This window comes from Lissotriton vulgaris, chromosome 7 (assembly GCF_964263255.1).
Source record: "Lissotriton vulgaris chromosome 7, aLisVul1.2, whole genome shotgun sequence".
NCBI lineage: Eukaryota > Metazoa > Chordata > Amphibia > Caudata > Salamandridae > Lissotriton > Lissotriton vulgaris.
In genome coordinates, this window is record NC_141695.1 from 1,739,671,025 (window position 1) to 1,739,682,360 (window position 11,336).

Consider the following 11,336-nt stretch of genomic DNA (forward strand, 5'->3'; position numbering starts at 1 on the left):
CATAATTTGAGACTTGCTACATTGGGCTGGAACTGGTCTGCGTTGGGCGTGATTTGGGCTTACATTTGAGGGACTTTGGGCTTGGGGTGGGTCTCAAAATCTGGCAACACTGACGGCATTTTACACCAGAAAGGAACGACACCAGAGAGGCTTAACCGAAGGCTACGCCGTGAGCGTGGACATTTTTTAAAATGTATTTTTTATTTAATGTGATTTTAGTATAGCGCAATTACCCGAAGATGTCAGGGCGCTGTACAAAAGAACCAGCTGCGTTCAGTGGTCGAAGTGGGCAGGATCCGAAGGGCACGGCGTGCCCCTACTTCTTTTTATAAAAAGATTCTGTTCCCCCTACTTTTTCGTTTCAAAACTGTGTCCCAGGATGGCAGAAATAGCCAAGGCATTCATATAAGGCTCAGCTTGCTTTTTTGGACAACTGGGGACGGGCAGAGAAGGAAAAGGACTCTCTCTTTCTTACTGCCCAGAGAAGACACAGGCAATATCCTCTTTCTTTTCTGTGCTGACAGATGCCCCCCTTCCTATTATTCCCCCTCTTTCTGTCTTGCTCCTCACTTACTGAAAACCGTGACTTGAAGAAACGGTTCACAACCGCTCTTCCCTTCTTTCATTTAGTTGCTTCCCTGTGAAATGGATCCAAAAAAGAAAAACACTCTTGCAAGAATTGCCCTTTTTCTGAAATTTTTCTATTCGAAAGTGCAGCCTCGGGATGGAGAGAAATAAAAAAGTTTTAAATATGAAAAATAAATAGATAACTAAATAAAGAAAGACAGAGTTGTGGCAAAGTAGCCAGATTGGTTTTATTCACATCCAAACACATCAGCCTCACTATGCAGTGAAGCTCTACTTTTGTTTTCTCGTCTTTCTTTGAACAGCATTGTTGTCCCCAGGTGGGAAAGTGTACCATTCCTGGATGTATTGCAATACCTGGTTGATGGGTGGATTGGAAAACAAAATGTGTACCATGACTCTGTGTTTATGGATGTGGTTTTTTTAAACATACTGCTTACGTTTTGTAAGGATATAAGCAATGGACAACGGTTTCCTTCAGGGCCCTGTAGTCATGGCCTTAACTTTTCAGGTAAAAGCACTCGCTGATTTCTGAATAGTGAGTGAGAGATTGTTAAGGTAACCATGTTGTTTCTGCTAACATTTCACATGTTTTACTTAATCTTGCATTCCCTATGAGTGTTTGCTTTTACTTTTTTTTTTAGGCAGCATATTACTCTTATCAAGTGCATCATTTGAATTGAGTCACATCCAAATGTTTAAAGGGGGCACAATTAGGTTGTAGCTGAAGGCAGTGCGAGTTTCTCTCAGTGGGGCAGTAGGGTGTTCAGTGGGGGATAGGATGTGGCACTATGGTCAGAGCTGCCTAATTTGCAACTGGGCAACCAGGTTCAGCCTTCATGACCATTCCACCAGACCACTCTATTGAGGGAGCACATTCCCATGCTAGACCTCAGAAGGCCCCACCAGACCTTAGAAGGTCCGCTGTCTTAGCACAAGCAGGTGTACCCGTGTGCTGTCAATTGTGGGTTAACCTTGAAGGCCTGTCCACCACAATCCATATTGAAGTTCATCTCCAGTCTTGCGGACAGGCCTACGAAGCAGCACACCTTAGAGTAACTGTGATCCAGTCACTGTGACTCTGTCATTTAGGTCACATGAACGGTGTGACCGCACTGGGTACCTATTTCGGGTGATGCATAGTGTTTGCAAGTATATTATGTTTTAAAAAAACTTGCTGGGGGCGTGGCCAAGATGGCGACTGGGACGGACGTGTGTTAGTGGAGCTCCCGTCCCGATTCCTCTCCCAGGCCCTTCATTAGCACTCAAGAACCCCCAAGCAAATCAGCGGGGCCCTGGTGAAACCGGACTACATGACCTGGTCCGGCGGGAGAGGCAAGTGACAGTTTCCTGCTACTGCGGAGCGCCGTTGGATCTCCCCATGGCCTGCCCTTCAGAAAATGGCGGCCGCGGTCCAGGAGTAGCAGACGCTGATTCTTCCCGGAGGTGCGGGGACGGCGGGGCGCCTGGAAGCCTAGACGCGAGCTCCGTCGCGGATCGCTGCGGCAGGGCATAGTGAGCGGCCGACCGGCGGGGGGTTCCCGCAGCACCCGGGTGGAAGCACCCACTCGGACGACACAAGGCAGAGAACCCGGCGCCCGGACCCGCGGTGAGTCTCCGCCCCACACATAGATCGCCGCCGCTCCGCGACCTGCGGCTGCAAGGGGGGGAGACAGGAGAGCTCTGAGTGGAGGGGGAGGCGGGCGTGGAGGCCCGTAGGCCGCAGCGGCGAAGACGTCAGGCAAAGCGGCCGGGAGGCGAAAATTGAGTCCCAGGCCTAGGGGCCTACCTGCGGGCTCCGACCTCAGCCCAGAGAGACATGGGCTGCGGCCACAAGCGGACCGGCTCCCGCCGCCACCCCAGGGCAGCGGCTCATCACTGCAGGCCCCGCATGACGCACTGGCGCTTAGCGGCGGGGTGATATCCTGAGGACCGCGTGCCGCCCACCGAGAGTCCCGAAATTTAGCCCCGGGCTTCCCAGCCTGCCAGGGGAGGACCTTGATGTGACAGAGCTGAGCCACCCCTGCAAGGACAGCGTCGGGCCGCAGGCCCTGCAAGAAATAAGCAACATATAGTGCAGAGGCTAGAGGCACCGAAGGTCAGTTGGGCACGGGTCAGTGGCTTCGGATGCGGCAGTACTGGAACGGGCCACGGTCTGACGTACGGGGACCACACAGCTTGGGACCGTTTCTCTGGCCACACGCCTATCCCGCCAATATCTGGTCATCACGGACTTTGCGGCGCGGGCCAGCGGCGAAGCCCGGTCCCTGAAAGCATCGGGGGATTACATTTTTGCACTCGACGGGAGCCGTGCGGCCTCTTTGGCTTCCACAAGCGGCTGGGCGGCTGAGTCTGCACAGACTGCTTCTTGGTGGGGGAGAGTGCCTGCGGCCCTCGGGGTCGGCGGACCCACTCAACATGTCTTCAGGGCTACAAAGAGGGGGCCGGACACTCACGGACATGTTGACAAAAGGCGCCCAGAAAGGTGAAAAGAGCCCGGGGATTATGGCGCCGGCGAAAGGCGCCGCGGGGCGTGAGGAGGACGAAGCTCCCACTAAGTCGTTTTTGGAGTCTCTTTTCAACACGCTGAGGGATGACTTCCACAGCCTAAAGCAGGACATGGTGAGCGAATTTAGGGACATACAGAGAGAGGTGGATGTCCTGGGTGAACGAGTGGCCGCCGTCGAGGAGGCTGACCACACTAGGAGTGAAGAGATAAATCAGCTACAGCAGGAGGTGGTGCGTCTCTGAGACCAACAAGTAGATTTACAAGCGCACGCAGAAGACCTGGAGAACCGCTCCTGCAGAAATAACATACGAGTCCGGAGCGTGCCGCTTCAGGCAGAGGGGAAAGATATCTTGCTCTTCCTGCAAGGCCTTTTCCGCGATGTCCTGGACGAGGGGGGAGGATTTTGAAGTACGCATTGACAGGGCGCACAGGGTGGGCCTGGCTTGCCGAGCTCCCGCCCCCCACCGGACATTCTGGCGTTTCTTCCAGACTTTCCCCTAAAGGAACGCATCCTCCAGGAGGCCCGCAGGAAACAACCTCTCCGCTATCAAGACCTCTCGGCGATTACCCTGCAGAAGCGCAGGATCTTCAGGCTGGCTACTGCCCTACTGCGAGAAAAGGGAATCCCCTACTCCTGGGGACACCCATTCCGATTAATCTTTTGGTGGAACGGTGTTCTCCTGCAACTTCGCTCCTTCAGCGACACGTGCGCCGTGCTGGGCATGGAAAAAGAAGAAGACAAGAACTTGGGAGATCCTCCAGACCGGCCACGAGCAGGGACTCGCCGAGGTCCTTCAACGGCGGATGGCAGCGGGTGGGTCGACGTCGCTCACCGAAGCTGTCCCTCAAGCCAGATCCGACAACAGTGGCGCAAGCGAAGGCGGAGGCCATCGTGGAGGTCTCCAGGGACACAGCGCCTACTGACTGAGAACACGGGACACTAGGTGTGCCCTGGATGCCTTCCTCTCTGCAAGTCCAGGGGTCTCAGGGGCGGAAGGAGGGAGCCACAAAGGTTGCCACCGCCACACACTCCAATACGTAAGGACTCCAGAGGCCTGAACTGTGACTGGCTAGGCCGAGGACTATGTTTTGGTTGGGATTTACTCAGTTGGGGTTGGGGAAGGGGGCTGTTGGGGAAGGGGCTTGTTGGGAAGGTGGAATGGGGGGGGTGGAGGGGGTTCGGGGAGGGCCGGGTCTGGGGAAAAGGGGGAACTCCCGGTGTGGTTCATCCGAGGCAGGGTAACATGGGTCTGGGAGTCCGGAGACCTCCTGACGCACACTGCGATCCTTACACTTCCCAAGTATGGCGGACTCCACGTTAAAGGTTCTTACATTGAATGTTAAGGGGCATAGGGCCGTCCTTCCTACCTAGAGAATTCTGAGGCAGAAGTGTGCCTACTTCAAGAAACCCACCTTCTCCCCAAAGATTGGCACAGGATGCTCTCCAGGGCCTTCCCATTCCAATATTACTCTTCAACACCTGAGAAAAAGGCAGGGGTGGCCCTTCTAGTGGCCCAACATTTCAAGGGGCACGTAGGAAACAAGGTGGCCGAAATCAAAAGGGAGATTCCAGGCTTACAACCTCCAGAGAGGTGGGTTAGCAGTGGTTGTGGGGTCACTTTATGCTCCAAACTCTAAACAAGAACCGTTTCTTAAAGGAGCCCTGGCAGACGCATTAGCATCCAATACGAAATCCATACTGGTGGGTGGAGACACTAACTTAGTGATGGACTCCAGCAGGGACAGGTCGGGCCACCGAGTTGGGTTTGCAGGTGCGATCTCTGTGGAAGGGGGCCAGTGGCTAGCGGACAAGGGGTTTGTAGACCTGTGGAGACATCACCCAACCGCTCCCGTCTACACCTTTTATTCACACGTACACCACACATATGCTCGAATTGATCACTTCTATGGAAAAACTGAATTGGCCCCTCTGGTTGATGACATCGAGGTTTTTCCGGCAGCACTCTCCGATCACGACGCTCTCATAACACACATGCGAGTCCCACGAATCACGATGCAGAAAGGCAGATGGCACCTCAAAGAAGCCCTCTTGCAGCGCACAGGGGTCAAGCAACAGCTTCATGAAAGCATTACAGAATACCTGCACATGAACGATAACCCTGAGGTCCCACTGACGGCGGTGTGGGGAGCGCTTAAGGCGGTGGTGAGTGGAGACTTAATTGCTGTGGCCGCTTCGGAAGCCAGGGAACGGAGAGACAAGTGACAATCCCTTTCTGTGCAGGTGCTTGAGCTGGAACGGGCTCACAGTCGAACCGGGCCCCTAGGATCTGGCGCCAGCTCAAAGCAGTTAGGGCCCAGCTCGCGAGCCTAGACCAGGACAGAGCAGAATACGCGGTGCTTCGCTTACGCCACACGTATTACGTAGGTGGCGATAGAACAGGGCGCTTACTTCCGAGCCGCCTCAAGGCCAAGACTCTGAGCTCCAAAGTCTCTTCCATTCAAACCCGAGAGGGGCACACAACTCAAGGGGACGACCGGATCGCGGAGGCGTTACGGGCATTTTATACCTCTCTGTACGCGGCAGAGCCACCCCCCGAACAGGGGGCTGCAGAGGCCTACCTCGAAGAGGCGGCAATCACACCTCTCAATGAGGCTAATCAGGACTCTCTAGATGCGCCTATCAGGACGGAAGAAGTTATCTCTGAGATCCCGCTCCTTAAGCCGCTCAAAGCTCCGGGACCCGACGGCTTCTCGGCGGGCTTTTATAAAGCCTTTTGCCCCCTTTTGGCGCCACTATTAGCCAGACTGTTTAACTCCTTCCAGGGTAAGGGCTCTATGCACCAGGATATGCTGGAGGCCGACATCATGGTCCTTCCCAAACCGGGCAAGGACTTGTCTCACTGCGTGGCCTATAGGCCCAATTAGCTCCTCAACCTGGACCTTAAACTATTCACCGGCATTCTGGCGGCGCGACTGGGTCCTTGTTTGCCAGGTATCATTGAGCCAGACCAGGCGGGATTCATCCCGAACAGGCAATGCGCAGACAATACCAAGTGCCTGCTCCACGTCATCGACAAGGCCCACTTCAACGACTCGGGTGCAGCCCTCCTGTCGGTAGATGCGGAAAAGGCGTTCGACAGGGTGGACTGGGGGTATCTGGACGCAGTCTTGGTGCGGTTCGGGATGGGGGATCGATTCCGCACATGGGTCGCTAGTTGCTATGCGGCCCCTCAAGCGGCGATCAGAGTTAACGGGGTGCGCTCCCGGCCATTTGACATCCAAAGGGGCACCAGGCAGGGGTGCCCACTCTCGCCCATGCTGTTTGCGTTATACATCGAACCATTCGCGCAGAGGGTCAGGGATAATCCGGCCATTGTCGGTATTCCGTTCGGCGGGGAGCCGCAGACCATAAGTCTTTACGCGGATGATATCCTCGCAGCTGTAGAAGATCCCACAAGGTCAGTACTGGCATTCCTGACGGAGATTGAGGATTTTGGAAAAGTGTCGGGTTTCAAGATGAACGTCGAGAAATCTGTGATCCTACCCTTGGGGCGGAACGGCTAAGCGCGATCCGCGGCGCTACGGGGGCCTTTTGTCCCAGATGTCGCTGCCATACCTGGGTATCTCCCTGACACCGAGCACGGCCCAAACGGTCGAACAAAACTACACGGCACTGCTCACTAAACTGCAGGGTGATCTGACACGCTGGCGTCGGCAGCCACTCTCCTAGCTGGGGCGAGTGGCGGCAATCAAAATATCATTGTTGCCAAAAGTCTTGTACTTGTTTCAAACCATCCCGGTGACACCGCCGATAGGACTAGTTAGGAAACTACAAGACAGCATAAGGCAGTTCGTTTGGGCTGGTAAACAACCGCAACTTCGCAGAGACCTGAACGCGCGCGCCACGTCAGAGGGCGGCCTGGGGGTCCCCGACCTGCTTCGCTACTTCCAATCGACGCAACTCTGGTACGTTCTGGAATGGAGTCGACCTGAATCAGAAAAACAATGGCTATTTCAGGACCGAGCAATGGGCCAAATGTCCTTGTGGAAAGTTCCATTCTTGAAACGCACCGATAGACCCTTGTACCTTAAGAGGTCACCCATCACCCGAACAGTAATGCAGGTATGGGACAAGTTAGCGGTCACACATGGCCTCACCACATTTCCTTCCCCGATGACGCCCCTGTTTGATAATCCGGCCTTTCAGCCGGACACGGTCCCCGGGTCGTTCCCACAATGGAGGTCATCGGAGTGCAAGGCGGCTGGTGATCTCTTCGACCCTGGCGGCTTCGTGCACATACACACCCTACAAGATTATTACACGCTCCCCCAGATTTGGCGTTTCCAATATTTCCAGATCAGGCACTGGCTTACCACGAGAGAGGTGTTGCCCCACGTGAGCAGACATCTCACAGCTTTTGAAAAGTGGCTACACACGAAAAGGACGGATAAACAGGTGATCACGGACCTCTACAAATTGCTCAGCCCACCCCCTTCAACCTCGCGCTCCGCGGGCCAAAAGCGATGGGAGCGAGAACTGGATCTCTCCTTTACGGACAAAGAGTGGCAGTACATTTACTTCAGGGCCCACCACACTGCTCGAAACGTGGCTAGCAGAGAATCAGCGGTAAAAATAGCATATTACTGGCACCTGACACCTGCACGATTACATCAAAGCAATCCACGCAGGGATCCGACATGCTGGAGAGGGTGCGGCCAAATAGGAACACTTACTCACATACTGTGGGAATGTGCGGACGTGAAGGAATACTGGGAACAAGTGCTATGCGACATAGATAAGCACTTTGAGACGGAGATCCTCCGATTTCCAGCATATGCACTGTTAGGTCTTCCCAACGCAAAATAACATTCCCCCTCAAGTCACTCAGAGGGAAGCAGATGGGGCTGGCAATGGGGGCTGCCACATAACATATCCTATCACTATGGGGCACCAAGAGAACACCCACGCACACGGGGGCTTCACAGGCTTTGGTACATAATGGGAATGGAACGGATACAAGCATCCCTCACTCAGACACGGGACACATTCCTGGACACGTGGCAACCCTTGGTCTCTCTCCTGTCGGATGAATTTAACGAACTCACATGCCCAAAATATCTCAGGGTGCTTCGCCTGGCAGACGAATTCAGGCAGGACACAGAGACCTAAATAAATCTCACACTGTATATACACCTCAGAACGCTTGGCGGCTGCTTATTGACCACACCGGGGGGCGGGATACGGGAGGCAGGGAAGTGGGGGGGTTGGGGGCGGAGGGAAAGTTGGTTGTTGATGGGGTTGATTGACGACATTGACGGCGGGATCTGGGCCCTCACCCACCTTCATGGACACATTCTCCTGCAGCAAGGCGAGGCTTGCCCTCGGGCGGGAAGGGAGGGTTGCCGGGTGGAAGCCTGAGGGGTCCTTTCCACTACTCTTATGCGGACTTGTCATATGTTTGATGTCACAAAATTTAGAAGTTTTGTCTAGTGGAAGGGTTGATTCCTGGAAAGGTAGCACAGAGGGTTAATGTGCCTGATGCAAAGAACATGTACCACGCCGATCACAAGGTGCACATAATTTTAACTAGGTTAGTAGGTTACTGCTTTTGTCAGAGTGATCCTTTTGTTACTTGCAGTTTATAAGTTAAAATCCTAAAATAGAACAGTGAGCTATTGAACTATACTGCCTACTAGTATGGTTGTCATGTGGCTTCTACACCTTGTAGTCCTTTGTCTTATTTAACATTTCGTATACAGTGATTTACACACGTATAAATGAATGTCTCTGTGTAGTGTGTGTGATGTAAAGTGCTCTGACACCTTACACTGGTATGAGTGGCACTGTAAATCAAATTAAATGCATCTAAGAAAGAGTGTGGTTATGGTGACTTGAGGGGGGGCTGTTAAAAAGGGTGGTAGTGAGGGAGTCCAAGGCGTAGGTGATCATTGGGGGCACCAACAAACATTGTTGCACAGGGCGCCACCAGCACTAAACCCGGCCCTGCCATCGAGGCCAGTCCGCCTCACCCATTGGTACCTCCATTGGCCTTGTTTCAGCACTAGTAGCTGCAGCTCACCAAGGATCGACAGTGCAGGATTTGCAAGCACACCAAACTAAGTTTGCAAACTTCACAGTCTCTCTGCTTTATGCACAAGAAGTTTTAACATGTGCTACCTGCTCTGGAGCCACTGGAATTATGCAGCAAAGAGGGGCAAAATTATGACGCAGTGTTGACTAAATTATGCAACAAAAAAAAGGCTGCAGCGTAATGCAAAATATTTTCTTATACTTTATTATTTAAACATTTTTACACGTTAAGTCTCTGCAAAGATCCTGTCTCATTAGTATCAGTATAACATAGAAATGCAGCAGTGAGAAAGGTGATCCTTTTCAAAGGGCCGTCCACTTTGCAGCAACTCGAGTCACATTTTTTAGTAACTTTTTATCCGTTTGAGCTACAAAAATGATTAGTTAAACCTGTAAGATTATGCAGTGGATGATGTATTGTGTGGCAAATATGGGAGAGCCAGAATTACATAGAAAACATTTGCAAATTAGGATATTTTGCCATTCATGTTTAAACTGCTCTTGTGGAAGAAGGAAGAAGAAGTGCTAATGAGAGAAACTGGATTGCTTGTGATTCCACTTTTAAGCGTATTTGGGACATTGTGTGATTGGAAATATATACCACTTTGTGAATTTATTTAAATGCCAATAACTCCTATTAAACCTTAAATAATCAAGTGTAGCCATTGTTTAAATAACACAATAAGCTGTAACTGGTCGGTGAAAGGCCAAACAAATACTAAACATTGGGATGTTTGGCACATTCTGGCCACACCTCTGACTCCATCCACTGATCCAATCCTTGGGTTATCCCCACCATTGGAGTCCCCGCCCACAGTTCCCCTACTCCCCCCCCCCCCCCTTCGACCACTGGTTGAGTTACATAAGAACTTTGGATTGCATGAGTTAAATAAGAGATACAAACAGAAACATGCATTGAAAATGCGATAGGTCTCGCCTTTGATTAAGTTAAAGCCATTTGCTTTCCTAATGGTATTGTATAGCAAAGCAAATGGCTTTAACTTTATCAAAGGCGAGACCTATTGCATTTCTAGCTCAAACGGATCAAAAGTAAAAAAAACAAATATGGCTACTCTGGTTCCTGCGCACCGGAGCACTATTCACAAAGGTTGACTGGCCATCTTTAAGTTGCTTATTGCTGAATTTGGGTGTTAAATTGTGAAAAGGAGAGGGAGCCCTGATCGGGTGCAGTTGGCACACGCAAGCCACACAGGAAGAGTCTGTGTGTTTAACTTTCTCCTTGACAGAGAAGTGCCTTAAGTGCAGGGTTACTATTTCTAGCACACACTCAAAGACAGAGCTGGTGCTCACGTGAGCAGAGTTGTTGCATCAGGCAGACATAGGAGCAGAGAGGCTAGGCCGGCAACCCTCCGCATATGTGAACATGAAAGGCCTCAAAGTCCAGCTCATTGGAGAAACGGAGCACCAGCGCATCAGGCTTTAAGGCGCTTTTCCGCGTGGAGCAATTTTTGACAGACATACAACATCTTGAACAGAAGAGAGTGCATGAAGCTGCATCTTTTAGTGAAAGTGACCTGCCTATTAAAAGTAGTCAGGGACTGGAGGGGCAGTGTGGGTGATGGGACATATATAAGTATTGATAGAAAAGAGAATGAGTGCGTGGGTCACTCTCCCAGCAGACATGGTGGAGGCATGGCATGTACATGAGTTTACACAAGGGCAGCAGGGGTGAAGCTGGTGACCTTGTGCATTGGCATACAGCTGGAGACAGGCAGAGGGGGCCAAAAGCCCCCATCTGCTGCCTAAGCTCACATGCCAACGGATGACGTCACGCTAAGCGCAGAGGATCTGTAGCTTCTGAGTCACATATAGGCACACAAACACACACACATACATACACACAAAGACCCGGGGTGTGCACAAACACACAAAACATTCAAACATGCAGAAACAAAAACACTCAAACACACACCAGAAACACAAACATATACAAACACACACACCACCATATAAACAGACACTTGTACACAAATATACACAGACAAGTGCGCATACACACACACCAGAAGCTTAAGCATATCCAGACAAACATGCAAACAAACATATACACAGACACACGTACACATAAACACACAGATGCAAGTGCGTGCACAAACACGCACACAGAAACATGCACACACAAACATATACACAGATGCACCAGCATACAAACATATACACAAACACACT